Below are 19,637 nucleotides of genomic sequence, written 5' to 3' on the forward strand. Positions count from 1 at the left end.
GATTCGGTATGAGGCAGCTTTCTATGTTCCTATTCAAGCATCCACAAGAAAATGCACAGTTCTCCATCAATTCAAAAAGATGGTTTGTTCCTACTCTTTCATCATTACATTCTTATGAATCTGCAACAGCTTCTGCCGCTTTCTGCACTTGAAATGGTTAAGCAACAATATTATACAGATTTTGTGCATTGCGGTTCATTGATGGAGTTGTCCAATTCTTTAATACTTGAGTGCCTCTGCTAGTTCTCTGTAATTGGAACACATGGCCCTGGCAAAGCCCCTTTTCTTTAAATCCTGCTATTGCATTATATTGCACCTGATGTGACCTATTGTTTTCTGTGATGGGAGGAGCTGTTCAGCTGGGCTTTAATGACCATCAGTCGTCTCTTTTTTCACAATGGCTGCTCATTTCTTGGGTTTCCAGTTCCCTCTGATTACCATGTTTGAGGATGTGTCATCTAATCAGAAAAAAAAGGAAATTAGGGGGGAAACATAATAGGAGTTAAAGAGGGTTCCGCAACCAGATGCAAATGAATGCGCTGAAATGTTCAGAGGCTCTGTTATCAAGAAACCGTGCTGGAAAGGGTTTTTACAAGATAATGAACCCATGGCAAGGAACCAAGTGATGATCGGAAGCAACTGATTCAGAAAAGGATGCCAACCTCTCTCCCTTTCAATGCCCCAAGTCACAACATTAGCTCGAAGACGGAACCACGCGAGTGAGGGACAAACCTTCTTCACTTGCCCATCTTGGTTGGGCTTTTAGGCTCGGTTTGGGAAGGGAGAGCAAGAGGGAAACCAAGTGTGAGGAAAAGAAGTATGGGAAGGACCTCCCACCCTTTGCTCGCCCCACTTGGTGACTTTGCAGAGCAGGAAGAAGCAATGGAGCTGCCTTGTCCAGTCTGAGTCATGAGCATGGCGAGACCTGAGAGATGGAGAGACTGCAGGGGTGTCAACTTGAATAAAATATGGGAGGGGGGCAGGTAAGCCCTGCCTCACATAACTGATCACAAGACATAGTTCACACATACCATTGGAATGGCAATGTCCATCAACCTTGGGGGGGGGGGGTAAGCCCCTCAAATGTTTTATTTGGGAGGCTGAAGGGACCTCGACCCTTAGGAGCTGGTCCAGGTTTATAGCATCCTGGAGGACAGCATGACTGACTAACAGGCTGGTGGAAACCCCGAGAGCCAGTGTGGTGTAGTGGTTAAGAGCGGTAGTCTTGTAATCTGGGGAACCAGGTTCGCATCTCCTCTCCTCCACATGCAGCTGCTGGGTGACCTTGGGCCAGTCACACTTCTTTGAAGTCTCTCAGCCCCACTCATCTCACAGAGTGTTTGTTGTGGGGGGAGGAAGGGAAAGGAGAATGTTAACCGCTTTGAGACTCCTTCAGGTAGTGATAAAGCAAGATATCAAATCCAAAGTCTTCTTCTTCTTCTGAGGCAAGAACACTCATGAGCAGCATGAAGATGCGCTGCAACAGATTGTTGTTGGTCCCTCTGGTTGGAGCCTGAATTTCCATCTCCCAAAAACATCTCCATGGCAAAGCTTTGGCTCGCTTGCTTCTTCTACAATTCCCTTTCTCAGAGGAGGCAGTAGGAACTCCTTTTCTTTTCCCGGCGCAGGTACCTGTCAACGTGGGGGGGGGGAGGGGGGATGTGTGTGTTGTGACATTATCCCACTGTTTGTATTATCTCCAGTTCCCGAGTTTAGTGTTGCCGTAATGCTGCACCAGCTCTGAGTCAAATCATGTGCTTTTCTCAGTGTGCAGTTACATTAATAGCCTTCTGTTTTGATAGATTTGCAAAGGAAAACCTCGAGCCTGGTAATAGTCTTGAGAAGCCCAATTCTGCCCTCACTCTCCTGGGTTCAGCTCCCAGGGGACAGCAGAGTGATGGCTGGGTTCGCTGCAGCTTCTGCATTGACTCCTTTTCTGTCTAAGACAGTAACTTATCCTGGTTTGCACATTACCACCAGGGAGATGGTTTGGCACTGCAGGGACACAAGCAAAGCAATGCCAAAGGCCCTGGGGTTTGCCTGGCTTTTTTCTTTCTTTTTTTTACTTCAAAGAAGTAGGAGGAGGACTCTAAGGTTGCAGCCCTAAGCACACTTCCTGGGGAGTGAATGTAAATCCCACTGAATTTTTGGGAGCCAGAGACTCAGCTGGCTCCCTTTCTGCCCACTTATAAGCAGAACTTTATTGTTACAGTGGGCATTTTTAAAGCTATTTTTCATCTGGATATTTTAATATACAAGATGAAAAATATTACAACACAGGAAAATACAAATGCTTTCTGTCTGAATTGGGTTGAAGGGGAAATGATCTAAGGACACCAAAATGAATTAAATATACAAATCTATTAAAAATACACAAATGATTGCAAGGTTTCTCCAAAGAAATCCACACTTGGGGGATATGAGAGGTAAAAAAGTAAATGTAAAGGACCCCTGGATGGTTAAGTCCAGTCAAAGAAGGTTGGTTATTCATATGTAGCATACGATTCTGCAAGTTGCTGCATCATCTGCTTGTCCTCTTAAAAGTAAAGGTACACCTGACTGTTAGGTCCAGTCACGGACGACTCTGGAGTTGCGGCACTCATCTCGCTCTACAGGCCAAGGGAGCCGGCATTTGTCTACAGACAGCTTCCAGGTCATGTGGCCAGCATGACTAAGCCGCTTCTGGCGAAACCAGAGCAGCGCACGGAAATGCCATTTACGGTACCTTCTCACCGGAGCGGTACCTACCGGTATTTATCTACTTGCACTTGACGTGCTTTCGAACTGCTAGGTGGGCAGGAGCTGGGACCGAACAACAGGAGCTCACCCTGTCGCAGGGATTTGAACCACTGACCTTCTGAACGGCAAGCCCTAGGCTCTGTGGTTTAGACCACAGCACCACCCACGTCCCTTAAGGTGTGCAAATAGTGGGGAAGTTTCTCAAATAACTGTTTGTTGTTTGTTTGTTTTTGTTTGTTTGTAAAAGTATTTGTATACCACTATATCATTTAAAAATGTCTAAGTGATTCACAGCAATAAAATCATTAAAAAATTAAAACAGCTAAAAACAGACATCAAGTAACCATTGAAGAAGGATGTATGCTTAATTGCCTGTGTAGGAGCCAACTCCTAGAGGCCAAGGTACCTTTACTCCTGCCTCCAATAAAATATTTGAGGAGGCTGGGCCTTCCCAAAGTTGATGGACATTGTCATTCAAATAGTTTGTGTGCACTGCGTCATGTGACTGGTTGTGTAGGGTGGGGTTTACCTGCACCCCCTCCCCCCATGTTTTATTCAAGTTGCCACCTCCAATTGCCTGCATAGGCCTGGTGGGATAGAAAAGTTTTCAGTAGGCACAGAAGGCATCTATTGAATCAATATTCATCTTTGGATGAAGGTTTGTTATTATTGAATTTGTTATTATAAATCTAATAATAATAATAGCAATAAATTCCACAGGACAGAGCCAATGTCATTGTTATCAAGCAAGCTTCACCAACTCAGGTAGCGACAAGTGATGCTCCTGCAGATGATTTGACTTTTGGTTTCTGCTCTTGTTATCATGGTTGGTTTATTGTGTAAATATATCTGATTTTGCTTCTCTAGTTTTACTTTAAGATATCTGAAGCAGCCTTGAGTGGCATTTATGCCTTGAAAGGCAGGGTGTTTGTTTGTTTGTTTGTTTGTTTGTTTGTTTGTTTGTTTAGCATATCCATTACCCACCATTCACCCAAGGGGGGGGATTACAGCATGAGAAAAAGAATAAAATAGAATAGACAGTAAACAAGTAAAACAACAGCCAACCGGTAAAATTATAAGCAGAAAGCAAACAGAGAGGCAGAGGGCTAGTTTAAGGGAGGGTAGAGGAGGGCATGTGGAACAGCCAGCCCAATCCTTGGGTACTATGCTGCCTTTCCACAGTATCTGCTACCTAAAGCAGCTGCTTCACTCTGCCTAATGCTAGGGCCGGGACATAAACATATAATGTGCCTGAGATTTCTTGCAAGATAAAAATGTCCAGAGTGGGAATTTTTTTCCTTAGATGAACATATATAGCTGCTTTAAATCTGGTTTGTAGGATAAAATATTTCCTCCCTAAGGTAGCATTGAAGAAATAGGTTTTTTAGGTTTGTCTTTTTATATATAAGTCCATACACTATATAATTCACAACCCAGTTAAATCAAACCACTTGCATTTACATGAGCTTTCTCAGTGGGCATCAATGGGATTAAAATGTTTTGAATCCAAGTATTTTGGTTTCACTGCATTGTATGCTGGCTTGCCAGTTAGCTACAGGCACCTCCTTATAATGGAAACATGATTCTCCTTATATAAAAGAAAGTCATTTTGGCTTCCTTTGTCAAGCTCACATTCACCATTTCCCTCTAAAGGAAAATGGGACTTTGTTCTTCTTCTTTTAACAGAACCATTTCTTAGCAACCTAAGTATACTGAGGAGAGGAAGGCAGGCAATGAAACTTTCAGCTCCATCCTTGCCAGTATTATTTTCTCCTCCTCCTCCTCCTCCTCCTCCTCCTCCTCCTCCTTCTTCTTCTTCTTCTTCTTCTTCTTCTTCTTCTTCTTCTTCTGTAAACATTGCCTGCAGCAAAATGTCAGCTCTCCCTAACAAACAATCAAACCAGATGCAACCGACATTCACAAACAGGCTGTCTGACAAGTGTGCCCCAGTGATTCATGCAGCAAATTTGGCATCCAAACAGCCAGACAAGCTGTCTCTATTGACATCTGCTCCTGTTCAGCACATGAGTTATCCTCATGGGCTCTCTCATCTCCAGATATTCCAGTCCCTGAGACCACGACTCATTCCTCCTCTCCAGCAGGCCCTCCATTATCCACAACTGGGACATCATACACGCTGCTGAGTTTGCCCCACTGACACCTAAATGCACAACACACTTTACAAAACACCACCATAACTTTCAAATCAAATAATGCTCCTCGTGAAAGTAGGGAAGAGGTTGAGCATTGCCAAGAGGTGCCACTTGGGGCTGGTTCTATGGCAGGGGTACGAAACGTGGCAGTGACGATGATGACGATGGACATTCATTTATATTGCATCACCAATGTACATGGCTCTGCAAATCTACCCCCAAAGGGCATACAATCCAAAACAACAAATTAAAAAATATATTAATAAAATCAGTAGTTTAAAATGTACAATTTTCAGAACGGCATTCTTTTCCAGGCAAACGTCTGGGGGGTCAGATACAAAAGTGAGTGGAGGAAAAGCCGGTTAGAGTGTGGTGCTGATAACGCCAAGGTTGCATGTTTGATCCCCGTAAGGAACAGCTGAATATTCCTGCATTGCAGGGGGTGGGATAATAATAATAATAATAATAATAATAATAATAATAATAATAATAATAATAAATTTATTTATTTATACATACATACATACATACATACCCTGCCCATCTGGGCGGCTCCCAACAGAATATTAAAAACATGGTAAAACATCAAACATTAAAAACTTCCCTGAACAGGGCTGCCTTCAGATGTCTTCTAAATGTCACGTAGTTGTTTACCTCTTTGACATCTGATGGGAGGGCGTTCCACAGGGCAGGCACCACTACCAAGAAGGCCCTCTTCCTGGTTCCCTGTAGCCTCACTTCTTGCAGGGCGAGAACTGCCAGAAGGCCCTTGGAGCTGGACCTCAGTGTCTGGGCTGAATGATGTGGGTGGAGACACTCCTTCAGTATAATGCTCGTTAGCCGCAAGCAGTCCAGCAAGCACGGGAAATGGTTATCATCACTTCAATTGGTCTTTATTTACAAAAGCATACATCCAGAGTGGTTCTCTCACAACAGATGTCCTAATCTGAATCAGAGCTCCATCCCCAACAGGAACAGCTCCAGAACCCTGTATGCCTCTTCTACTGGGTCCTGGGGGGGCCACGTTCCTGACATTCAAGTATACTGGGCCAAGGTCATTTAGGGTTTTAAATGGAACTAGATGATTCTCAGGGTCCCTTCCAACTCAGTGATCCTATGGTTCTGTGTTACCTTTGTACAATAGGCTAGTTTCATCACCCTCACCCCCTCTTTCTATTCTCCACCCAAGTTAAGCAAGAGGTATTACCAGGGCTTAGGGACACATTCCAGCCAGGCAAAAACACTCAAAGAGGGTGTGCAAAGTCTGGATGAGAAGGTTGTGGGGTTGGACGAGAACCCTGAGGGTCAGCTGGAGATGCCCTCAGGCCTGAGGCTTCCCACCCTGTTCTAGGGTTCTGGGTCCTGAGATCCCTTTGTGATGTTTCCCCTAATGTATGCCCAAATGTGGCTAAGTGGCTGGGGTAATAATAATAATAATAATAATAATAATAATAATAATACGTATCTTAACATAGGATTGCCATACATCCGGAATATCCCGGACATAGCTGAGATTCAGCTGTCTGTAACAGCACCCAGGCAGAAATCACAAATTTCCAAAAAACAACAACTTTTGTGTCTGGATTCTCACTTTTGGAAATATGGCAACCTTATCTTAACATGGCAGGTGATTTCCTCCAGAAACAGTCAGTACTAACTTAAAGCCATGAACAGCAAACACCTATTTTGTCAATTGCCTTCCAGGAGCAAAAGGGGAGACGTTTTGCTGAGGTAACTAAGGGCCGCCGTTTTTTAAACCTGCAAACAGGATCTGCAGTGGATTAACAGCCCCTAGTTAATACTAAATCTCAATCCCTAATACAGGTAACTATTTGGTCTACAGCAGCAGGTGCCATTTTGCTCCCAACCACAGCCCATCCTTTTGGATAAATCCACTCTGGCTCAGCACTACTGCAATGGATACTCAGTGGCTACTAAACCTGACAGCTATGCTCCACCTTCACTCTAGGAGGCAGTCAGTCTGCCTATGACTACCAGCTGCTGGGAATCACAGATGAGGAAAGTGACACTGAGCACCTGTCCTGTTTGTGGACTTTCCACGGGTATCTAGTTATAAGGCACTGACACTGAGCATTGAGCAAACAACATTGACTTTAATAGAATAAACAGTCCTTCAGAATGTTCCCAACAACATAGGTTACTGAATATTCATACACCAACACATAATGAAATCATTCTAGGTGAAGTATGAGGATGAATAAATAATGTATTTAGAAGTGGGAACTGCAAAAAAAAAAAGAGTTGTGTGTAGTGCTATCATTCAGGGTTCCTACCTACTAGCCATGCCCTATTCTAGGGTATTCCATTTTGTTCCTGCCTCTTATTTCCCATTCTAACCCCAAACTCCACCATGGACAGTCAGCATTCAGTGATAATTGGGCATGATCATTCATTGTGAGGCTGCTTTGGGGTCTCCCCATTAGTTTTTCTTTCTAAAGTATTTTGTACTTCTGCAGAAACTGGGGCTCTCCTGAGCCTACTGATACTTTCCTCTTGGGCTTGGCTGGTGCCACTGTGAGTTTGCCATTAGTATAGCAAATTTGTGATGGCACATATCTTTTTATTCAGTTTATTTACTCAGCCCTGTCTTCCAAGGGCAGGAGTGTGGGTGGGTGGGTGGGATGGATAGAGGGAGAGGGGAGAGAGAGAGAGAGAGAGAGAATCTTTGTGTGTTCCATAATGTAGTTCAATTGAGATGTTTGCATCATCTTCTGTTTATGGATTGTGGATAGGGGAGATCCAGCAGACCAGCAATGAAGGCTTGGGTCTAGAAGAGGACATCCTGTTGCCATTGCTGTTCCTAGTAGAACAACATGTGTTTTTAGGAGCTGCAAAAGAGCAACAGGAGAGGCTTCCCCCATCACTGTGACCCCAAGCTGAGTGCCTGCTGGCCGTGCAGAGCTCTTAAAAAGCACAGAGTCACAGAGTCTTTGTTGGGGAAGAAAGGTGGTGACCTTACCTGTTGCTGTGCTCACTGACTTTGTAGGAGATCATCTGAAATCAACCTGGAAATCAATTGGGCAATGCTAATGGTTCCTGCTGTGATTCCTGCATCTCAGGGCATTGGACTAGATGTCCCTTTGGGTCCCTTCCAACTCTACAATTCTATGATTCTGTAATGGGCTTCAGTGCCGCTGCTGGGCACACTGTTCACTCTGCAAAACCAGGAATCCCTTAAACACGTGGCCTGGAATAAGGGTTGTTGCTTTAAAGCTAATCACATCCAGGCAACACATTTCTCCAAACATTTCCCAGCTATCCATTTGCTGGAGGAAGGCAAAATTGGGGGTTAGGTTGTCACCTTTCCCTGCCAGAAGTGCATGGTGGTTTAAAAAACAAAACAAGCAGACATTCAACAGGTGCTGCTTTTCCCCATCGCTGTATCTCTTGGCTAGGAAGGTTGCGCTGGTGAAGCATTGCCTAGTGTCCTGAAACTAGGAAAGTCAGAGAAAGGATCTGTGAAGAATGGGGTGGCAGAAAGGATAACAGTTGTGTCCCTAAGAAATTAAGTGCCCAGCCTGTGACATAGTCTGAAACCAGTCAACACAGCAACCTTGCAGGAACTAAGTGGGCCTAGATGGGAGACTGCCTGGGAAATGTGCCCTGCATAGCCCCCATAGGAAAGATGAGGGTATAAATTCATAATAAAATTCATGCAAATATAATCCTAACATTGAAGATCTTCCTATGCTGCCTCCACTCGGTCCAAAATGGGCTTTGCATCCTTTGGATTTCAGTAGGTTTGTATTCACCTGGAAATGCCAACAGACTTCAGCTGCTGTCTGGGGCTCTGCGCTTGTCAGCTCCTTTCTCACCCACGTGGCTTGAGCATCCAGGAAACCCCTGCGGTGTGGAAGTGATTGAAGCGTTTCCTGTTGTGTTAAAACAAAAAACAAAACAATCCCATTTATTTATTTCTTGTGCATCCCTCTTCCTACTAAAGGTCCATCTTTCTGGCCATTTTTTTCACTCTGCCCTTCCGCCTTCTCGATTCCTTGAGCTATCTTCTTCAGCCTTGTCTTCCCAGACGCTCCTCCACTCTAATTCCCATCTTCCCCGCGGATGATGGGAGTTGGCGTCCAACCACATCCGGGGAGCCAAGGATACAAGGCGTCTGGGCTGGAGACCGATGACTCATCCTCACAATCACCATTATTAACCGATTTCACTTTAACAACTTAATTTTTTTCTTACCTGGGTTATATGTTCGCTCCCTCCCCTTATTCTTCAAAGCCTCCAGGTCCGTTCTTCTAGAAAGCTTTCCGTGGAAGCGCTCTACTTTTGCGTCGAACAATAAACCGAGAAGACAGACCTTGTCGAACTTCCTTTATCCAAGTGTCTAGATATTTTGCACCCCAATTATGCAATACTGTTGTGTGTTATACTGGATCCATAGGATGCTCTCATGCAGGAAAGGGGGAAGAGAGGTGGCTTCCGTTTGATTCCTACATTGTTTCAGAATACAATCACAGAATTGTAGAGTCGGAAGGGACCACGAGGATCATTAGGTCAACGTGGGACTCGAACGCACGACTCGGAAATTTAAAGTCTCAAACTGTACCGACTGAGCTATCCCGGAAAGAGAGAAGAGAGATAGGCTTCAACATGGAAATAGTTCAATAGTTGGGAGTGCAAATAATTTGGGGAAGCCTGCAGAATGCGCGGGCGTCAGCCTCAGTTTTTTGGGATACAGGGTATCGTGGAACATGAGGACTAGAGACTTAGGATTTCTCCTTCATCCCCCGTCGCTGTTAGGGATTCGTTGTTGTTTTTTAGAGGAACTTTTGAAGGCTTGGCTTTGCCTTTCGGTTCAATCACAATTTCATTTGGGCGCGGTTAAAGTTGGCACCTGCGCGAACCAAGAAGGGGAACGCGGATTTGGGAGGGTGGGCAGAAACAGCAGGAAGCTGCGGATCCTGAAAAGGCCCGGAGCATTCCTTTGCAAGAAATCATTTTGAGAAGGATCGCATCCCTGCTCAATTCCCCCACCTGCGCGTCTCTGTGTTTTTAGCGCACTGCGGAATCGGGGAAACTGAGCGAACAATATGATCGAATAATGTCCATGGATATTTTGGCTGTCGATCCTTATCCCAGTCCCACCAAATTTCTGGAAGAAACTCGTGCTTGTGGGAAACGCAGGCGGGCAGAATCGCCCAACCAAAAGCCGGCCACTTTTTGAAAGCCCCGTTGGCTTCGGCGAGAGAATTAAAGACCATCTGTCCCAATAGGACTTCAGCGTACGTAACCTTAACTGGATCGCGCCCTTGCAGAGTAAGTTCTGCTACGGCCAGAATTTCATCATATGAAGACCCGTGGAAGTACTTTCCATGGCGGCTTCTTTCAAAATCCAGCTATTATTTTTTTAGGCTACAGTTCTGAACGCGCCTGGCTGGGAGTAAACAAGGAGATTTGCTTCCCAAGAAACGGGCATAGGATCGGACTGCGCGGGTCTCGGCCATCCCCGCTGGATTCAGTTGAACTACTGTATCTGCAACGCGCCCGTTTAGAAGCTCTGAGGTTGTTTTATTTTGCTTTCTTGTTTTGTTTCTTTTATTTCAGCGCGCTTGGCAACACTAAAATCATTGTGTAGTTATTCTGCAACACGCCCATAAAATCAATCGCAGAAGCAAAGGTATTAAAACACGACGAAATAAACCTAAGGAGAATACTGGAACCCGCAAGAGCCATCTGTGTAAGTCTCTCCTTTAGTCTGTCACCCTGGCCGGCACCTTACATTTAAACACATTTACAGCGCAATCCTGTTTATTCAGATATCCACTGTTTTTAAGGTACGTGGGTGTATAGGATACCCAAGGAAATGAGCTGGGATTTCTATGGAATTCGCTCCCGCAAGATGTAGTGATGACACCCAACTTGGGTGGCTTTCAAAGAGGGCTAGACAAATCCATGGAGGAGGATGCCATTCATGGTTCCATAGGGTCAGAAGCAGCAGCAATGCTTCTGAGCGCAAAGTTGCTGGGAATGGGCGCTGGGGAAATGGCTCCTGTGCTGGGGTCCTGCTTGCAGGCTTCCCATGGGCATCTGTGAGAACAGGGCGCTGGGCTAGATGGTTCATTGACCTTTCCCTATGATAGTGGACAGGCACAGGATTGCGCTGTGAATTGGCACGTCCTGCTAACCTCAGCGGGACTTCCTCCCAAATAAATTTTCTTATGGCAGAATCGCAACTTCAGCGTATCTGGGCACAAGCGTGTCAACCTGAACAAAATTGTGTGTGTTGGGCGGGGGAGACCCAGGTAAGCCCCGCTCCACATAATCGATCACATGACACGCTGCACGCACACTATTTGAATGGCAATCAATGCCCATCAACTTGGGAGGGGACCCCTCAGATATTGGGGGGGGGGCGCGAAGACCCCTTGGCCCCTAGGAGTTGGCTCCTATGTCTGGGTGGGAAATGTGTTGGCTAAGGACTGGAATGACCGAATTGCTATGTTTGTTCAATCCGGTGTGGAGTTTCAAAGAGTTATTGGTAAGCTGGCCTCTGTTGACCCAAAATGCCCGCATCTCCCCGTCAGTGGCTCCGAGCTTCTGAAGCTGCCCTATCCACAATTCGAATCGTTGCAGGACTCTTTGGTGCAACATCGCATCAGCTCGAGTTCCAGCTGAAAACTTTCTCTCTCGGGGAGAGACGCGCAGTTGAGACGACCTGAGCGTTTTGTTCAGCCAGTTTCCTTGCCTCGGTTCTTCAGGCGTGCATGGCCTCAATTCGCCACTAGAGGTCAGTGTCCCATCACAGTCTCGCTCTCGCTCTCTCTCCCCAGTTCCACCTCCCTTCACTCTTAAACTCAAATTAGCACAGTATTAATTAACGCTGTAGTCTATCAACCGGCTTTCCACAGCACAGTGCAAACGCAGGGTATGTGTAGAACAAAGAAAAAAACTAATTCTTGATTTATTTTCAAATGACACCCAAAAGCCCCATCGTCATTCACAAAACTGGAGGCGAGCGTCCGAGTTTCTAAGGTACAGTTTCTTCTGTCTTTTATAACTTGGGGTCTTAATTTCCTTGCGATGAACTCTCTTCTCCGCGTGCATGTTTCCAAGGTGGGAGGGGGCAGAAGGAGAACGGGCATTTCCCCCTTGAATTCTCTCTTGTGCCGGAATATAATTCTCTTCCTCTAACCAGCCTGAGTTTACTAAAATAATCATCATCATCATCTCGTTTCCTATTTAATAATCTACATTGGAATGAATAAGAATACTTCAGTTATCTCAGTGTTAGGCTTTCACACACACACACCCCTTCTCCAAGATGGGCTTCATGTTTCGCTTTTAGAACAGCATGTACGAAGAAGAGGGAAGAGAGTCAAGTCTTTTGGGAGACGAGATTTTTGTCCCAGATATTTCAGGTGATAGCTGGCAATCTCTTCAATTGCATGAATGAAGAGGGGTTTGTTTTTAAGGAGCAGAGATAAACAGAACAAAGATACTGTAATGGAAGTAGGAAGTGAAGGGTTTTTTTGTGGGGGGAGTACGCATTTTTTTCAACATAGATATTATACTGTACTCAGGAACCCTCCCGACGCTATGACCTTGCCAGATTTCCTTTTATTTTCTGGAGTTTTTGTACGTCTTTTCGTCCGTTCTGAAAAGGCCCGGTCGGTTTGTATTTGCCAGCTTGTTCCTGTTTAGACAAACGTCAAGTGTCTAAACCAGATCTCCCACCACACCAGCCCTGACGGAAAGGGGTTCTATTCGGAAGCGAATAGATTTCTTCTTTTCTCCCTTTCCTCTCCCAGGACCAATTTTACCTGTCTGCTAGGAGGGTGTGTTTTGAAGCACAGGTCGCTTCTCTCTCTCTCTCTCTCTCTCTCTCTCTCTCTCTCTCTCTCTCTCTCCAGCTCTCCCTTCCTATAGGCCGGGAGATTTCGGGAGGAGGGAAGCCATTCAGCGGCGGAAGCGATTAAATGGGGATCCATCATCGCTGCGCCAGGGGCCGAGCTGCCTGGGCGGCGGGCGGCGGTCCCCAGGGTGGGGCGGCGGGTGACTGGGGTCAATGACTGGTCCCTCGTAAGTTCATTCGCATTTCCATAGGGGAGCAAAGACATCCGGATGTCAAGCAGTCCGAGGGGACGCGCAGGGCTTTGGTGGTCCTTTGTTGGGGAGAAAGGCCCAGGGTCAAATGTCATCCTGCTTCCCCTCCGCCGCCACCCCGCCCCCGCGCGCTCTCCTCAGCCGGGCTGGGCATTTTAGGCGCCCGCCTGGCTCTACGCCCTCGTCGGAAGCTCTGGGCTGGCCTGGAGGTGCTCCGATGCTCAGAGAGGCGCGCACCTTCCAGGCTAGCGGGCCGATCCTGTGCTCCCGGGGCCGTGGAAACTGCCTTCGGCCATCCCACCACCTTCCACACCGGCCCGAGTCATTCGGCTTTCCCCTTGAAGCCCGGTGCAGTTCCTTGAAGGTGCCCCCCGTCGATTTCTCAGCCACAGATTTCTTGCTTACAAGAGCCTGTTCCGCGTTGCAATGGCCGCGCTGTGAAGCGGGGCGGGGGTGGGTGGGTGTGAACGCGGTAGTCATCTGGAACACCGCCAGCAGGGCTTAATGGGCACAGATATTCTCGGGCAAACTACTCAACAGCCTGAGGGAGCAAGACCTACATTGTGCCACACATACACACCTCACTCGCTTCCATCCCGGAAAGGAAAAATAAAACTGAGCCCGCAAATCAGAGCGCTATGTGACAGGTTTGGCACTGCGATCCCTACCAATAGGGATGCAGGAGACTTCTCCTCACGACGGGGTTACCTGCAGCTCAGCCGTGTGAGGGTAGGGAGTGCTTCTTGGCCGTGTGAGCGCGGTGGGAGGACACGCGTCAGTGGCAGGGATGGAGATGGGGAAGAAACAGGGAAGCGATCCTCCTATCCCGCCCAACACAGACACTTACTTGGCACCGACAAGGCAGCTGGGAATACTCCCTCCAACACAAACATACACATACACGCCACCCTTCAGATTCACATTTATTTGCCCACGGATACAGCGTTTATAGTCAGAAGAGCTTGGCTGTGGTTCTGGGTTGAAGTAGGCAGCGTTGAGCCAGATCCTGCAAAAATCCAAACGGGTGGCTGTTCAGTATGAAAGCCAATGCAGTCCCTTGCAGGATTCACCTGTGTGCCCGTGACTCACCAAGGCTTGGTCTCTATGAAAGAGAAGGAGAGAGAGAGAGAGCGAGGAGAACTGGTACCCAAAAGTAGCTTTGATGGCTGGGAGCTGGGGAGGAGGGCTCGTTCACCTTCATCCTAGCACTTAAAGGCATCTTTTTCTCTCTCCTTTTCCAACGCCCGTGGAAAGAGTCTCCCACACGCGATTCGAATCCAAAGCGTTTCCCTTCACCGGAGCGCGCAAACCAAGCGTCTATCGGCTTGCGTCCTTCAGCACGACTGAAAGCGCTTTTGTTTGTGTTGATTGCTCCTTCTTTTTTCCACTCTTTGAAAACACTCCCGACTGGAGGGGTTTCCCCTTCCCCCCGGTAGAATTCAGGATGCCATGGGGTCCTTTTCGAGAACTTTGCCATGATCCGAGCTACCCAGGGGATGGGCGCGCTGAGTCCTTAACGCGGAGGTCCCAAAGGATGCCATCCACAAACATCTCTCGCGCGAGAGCGCTTGCGTTTGGAAACGACTTATGCCTCGATCCTAAATGCAGTTTATGAAGCCCCGCTGACTTCAACAGATCTCACGTCTAAGTGGAAGCGCTTAGCGCGCCGCAGTTTTAATGGCACGCTTTTAACCCCTCCAAAGTTCAACGGAATCGTTTCGTTTTGTTTTTAAGCCTTTGCACGGTCCCGATCCAAATGGGTTCATCTTGCACCTCTTATTTCCTCAGAGTTAGGCTCGTTTCAGCTGCATTTTCGCTCCTGGTGGGTAGGATAGATGTATGTGGTTTAAGATAGGGGCTTAGCCCGTTTAGGAATTGAGCTCCAAAAAATCAGATGGAATCTTTATATAGAATTCTTACTAGAGGACGATAGTGGCAAATATGTCACTAAAATGAAACAAGGTGTGTGTGGGGGGGGGGGTGTCTTCACGATTTTAAAACAATCAAAAGCGTCCAGCAATAGACCAATAAGACGCTGGTTCTTTATTGGCTAGTCAATATCCCTTGGAAATTTCTGAAGGGATTTTCAAGGTAGCGTTTTGTAGCCCCCAGAGTTTGTGATACTTCCGCTGTCACTAGGGGACAACAAAACAAAACCCCAATTTCGGCAGCTTTGCATAAACCAGGAGTGGCCTTGCTTTAGAGTTATTATGGATCTCATGTTTTCTTTTGTGATAACTGAGCAAGGCGCAGCCAGGTAAGTCCTGCGCATTTTCACCCTGGAATATGTCCCAATGGATCAATGGGAGCACTAACTCTAGTAGTAAGCGCGCAGGTGGTTGTAGCTTGAAAAGCTTTTTTAAAAAAAAAGTTAATAAAAACATGACATTTATTTATTTGTTTGTTTTTCTTAATGAATTATTTTCGAAGCAGATTGTTCCTTATGGAAAAATTTTGAACTTAAAGTGGAGCGTACACAGAATCCTCAAAAGTCACCCCAAGAAAGTGGCAAAATGTTTTCCCAAGGTAGAGAGGGTCATAAAAGTTTCCACTAATCTAGAAATAAGGGGGAAATGAAACTCTGCAAAGGTTTTTAAAATGATTTATGCTAATTTTAGCCTCCTTTTTTTATTTTAAAAAACACCAGCTCCCCAAACCCTTCCTAGATACTGTAATTATCACTGATACACAATACAGAGAAAGGCAAACTTTGTATAGCCTGTTCCCATACATATCCTTTCAAAAGTCCCATTGAGTTCAATCGACCTTATTTCAGGTAAGTGGGCACATGACTGCAGCCTTAACGTCCCCCTGAGTTCAACCCCACTGAGTTGGATATTGTTTATGTTTTTATTATGGTGTGAGCCGCTTTGGTGTTTTTTCCGTTTGTTCTGGGTAAATGAAAAGCGGTATAAAAATCCTTTTGATAACATAAAACAATATATCTGAGATCATCACATGTTTAACATTTCCTCCATTAAACTAAACTGGACTTAAATATTAAATTTGAACTTGATATTGTCTTGTGTTGCTGTTGTTGAAGGGGACCATTGGAAGGAAGTCATGAAAGAGAATGCAATAACAATAACGTCTCCCCATTGAAGTTTCCTGTGCAGCTTCCGTTCATTTCAATGGGACTTGCGCAAGAGATCTTTCTGCTGCTCTGTAGTCCGATATAACCAAAGATATTTTTTGTTTTTCCCGTTTTAAAAAGAATTTTGAATCTTGTGTGCCCTTGTTAATGGTTTTAAAAATCTGATCAGCAGTTAGGTTTGGGCCATCATCTCTAGCTCCTCTGCTTCTAAGTAAATAACTCTGACGTCCAAGCAGGCAGGAGATATCAACAGAAGTTGTGTGATCTGCACCTTGATGCTCGCACCCATTTACTTCTGAGGAAGTCCTAGGGAGTTTAGCTGACTAGCCCCAGAAACACAGCCCCAGATAATCACATAAATGTAGCATGTGAAGTCAGCGGGGCAAGGAACCTCAAAAATCTCATTAGGCAGAAGCATATGCATTGAAGCCGATGATTGCCTGTGTGGTTGGGTATAATCATTCTGCTACAATGGGACCTGATCGATGTTAATCCTAATTCTTCGGTTTAACTGATAAATTGGGTTAAGGTTGTCGCGGGTAGCTATGTAAGCAGTTTGTTTTCAGTTCAGCTGAAATCAGTGAGATGTTTTCTCCATCTCTGCACCGTGACCAAGATGTCCCTCCTTGACTGGTTGGTATGGATGCAACTGTAGCCCAGAAGCCAGCTACTTATTTCAGTGAAACTGTTTAGGAACGAAGGGTGGGGGGAGTAAACAACTAAGGTATTGGTCCATAAGAAAAACAAAAAACCTCAAAATCCAGAACTGGGCAATATATTTATTAGGACCAACCGAAATGTCACAAAAGAATGAGCAAACCTTCGAGTTCTCCGCACGAGTTTCGAGTTACACAAAGCAATGGGAGGGCGGGGCGACGAGGAAGGACAATACGAAACACGACACGCAGATTGGGCAGGATCTTGTGGCCCTGAGGTCTGCGCTCAGACTTAGTGTCTGTTACATACTGCAAAGTTACACCAAGGTTTCTGAAATAAAGACCTCATGTCAGATTCCAGTTTGTCTGGTTTTTGGTTTATTTACATATAAACCGCCTGAGATCTATGGAAGGACTACTGCTACTACTACTACTACTACTACTAATAATAATAATAATAATATCATAAAGCCCAACTGTAACTCAGATCTGTTAACTTTAAACAAAGCTCTTATGAGAATTAGTGAGGTTTATCAGAAATAGTTTATGAGAGTCCCTAAGGCACTAATAATGGTACCCCCATAGATCACTGAGGATGCAGTCTGCAGTTAACAGACCAGCTTGCTTCCAGTTTCATTTAAGGCAGTTTAGTCCTGACAAGACTGTACCCGAGCTTTTGACAATGGGTGGGTTTGGGGGGCGGGTTGTGCTTTATTTTGACAGTTGACAACAAACGTTTAGACTGGGGAAATGTTTCATACTAAAAAAGAAAGAAAAGAAAAGGATTTTTTTTAAAAAAATATAAAAGTACAAAGGTAATTTCGAACTCCATCCGAATGAAATATACCATGTAATTGATGGTCCACAGTATGAAGTCAGTTAATTTAGTCATTTGGCAATTTTATGGACAATAGAAGGAAAAATTACTCTGCTAATTCCTGGTTTGAATAATAATGGACCGAAATTTTACATGCTTCAGATTATGGCACATTATAAAACAATATGCAGACGATTGTTCTCCAGAAGTTTCTCATAGTCGCATTAAGTTGATTTTCTTTTCATTTAGTGAAATCTGGCCCCAAAATATAATTTAAACGATGTTCCCAGTTTTGTTTTGACATTAAAAACTTTATGTTTTGGAGAACATGTTTAAATTATATTACTGCAGAAAATAGATCACTACATTTAAAAAACATAATTAAGTGCACTTTGCATAAAGCCAGATTTATTATACATATTCTATTTAAATTTAACCAGATTATGTGGAAGACTAAGGGCCTAAGACACAATCCACTGGGATGTTCTCATCGCAAGCCCCATAGAAATGAATAGGGCTTGTGCAGGAGAACTTCTCAGTGGGTAGATCTTCAAACAAAGCAGTTTATCCTCCGTTTATGAAACCAATTGCATAATGAGTTCAGAATCTCTCTAAAAGGGGGGGGGGGTGGCACCCTGAAGAATTTATTGTAGCACAAACTTTCCTGGACTAAAGTATACCTTTCCAGGTGACTGGTACACAGAGAGGGGGGTGGAAAGAGAGAAATGTACACTGAAAGCCCTTGTTGGATCAGACCTATGGTCTGTCTAGTCCAACATCTGCTTCCCACCCCTTTGGCCAACTAGGTGTATCTGGGATGACCAATAGGGCATGAATGCAATAGCCCTATTTGTGTGTAGATAAAGTAAACCGTGGGGCAAAGCCGAAGAAATGCAAGTAAGTCAATTTTTTTCCTGCAAGACTGAAATCTATGCTAAATAAGGACACAGTGACGATTTGCAACAGCAATGATTCGCAATGATAGTAATGATCAATAAGAGTAGTAATTGGGGTATTAGACCCACGCAAGATAATTAATACCATCCAGAGTGCACGGAAGTCAAAGTTACTGAGAGGGGCAGATCGGCAAAGCGAGTAATTTAAGAAGGGTGTACTGGTCAACTGGAAATTCGTTCGCTTGTTAGCAAGCCCCACTAACCTCATAGGACTTGCTTTCTAAGCGAGACTGAAATGGAATTAGATCTGAGCAAATATGACTGGGGAATGGGCGGGCTTAAGCATGTTTCGAGCCTCCACCAAAGAACCACATGTGTACCTTGATCCTAAATACATTACAGTGGTACCTCTGGTTACGTACTTAATTCGTTCCGGAGGTCCATTCTTAACCAGAAGCACCACTTTAGCTAATGGGGCCTCCCGCTGCTGCCGCGCCGCCGCCACGCGATTTCTGTTCTCATCCTGAAGCAAAGTTCTTAACCCGAGGTAATATTTCTGGGTTAGCGGAGTCTGTAACCTGAAGCGTATGTAACCTGAAGCGTATGTAACCTGAGGTACCACTGTATTTAAAAGGAGATTGTCTTGACACTGGATTAATTTCCAAGTAATGCATTGAGGACTAGAACTTTACACCCTCTCCCAAATCTGGTTTTAAATTCCGCCTCCTGCCCCAACCACGTTCCAGAGTCCTAAATATGATTACTTGCAAGTAACTGCTTCTCAAATCCGCCTAACTCTCCACTAAATAAATACATCTAGGATTAAGGTGCTAATCTGATTAAAAGGAAGGGTTAGGTTTAACTGGTTTGCTGTATATCGGATTGAATGAGGCGAACCACTCTATTCTGCAGCTGAGTAACAACAAGAATTCGGATTTGCAGGATGCACCCTAGATAGCGCACCGAAAGCGCGCCATCCTTCAAGCGCCATTACCTGGAAGGCGTTCTGATTAGTCATCGTTTGAATAGCGCTTACGCGGTAGTTTTAACCTGCTGGTTAAAGCGGGGCGTGTTGGTTCCCGGTTTTCATTCAGGCATTAACTCATTTGGAGCAGCCCTAGGTAAGCCAATATGGCGATGGACAATTTGCTTGGGGCTGGCATCAGATATCCATAGATAGAATCAGATTGCACTTGTTAAGCT

This window comes from Podarcis tiliguerta, assembly GCF_965153285.1.
Source record: "Podarcis tiliguerta genome assembly, chromosome: 11".
NCBI classification, from domain to species: Eukaryota; Metazoa; Chordata; class Lepidosauria; order Squamata; family Lacertidae; genus Podarcis; species Podarcis tiliguerta.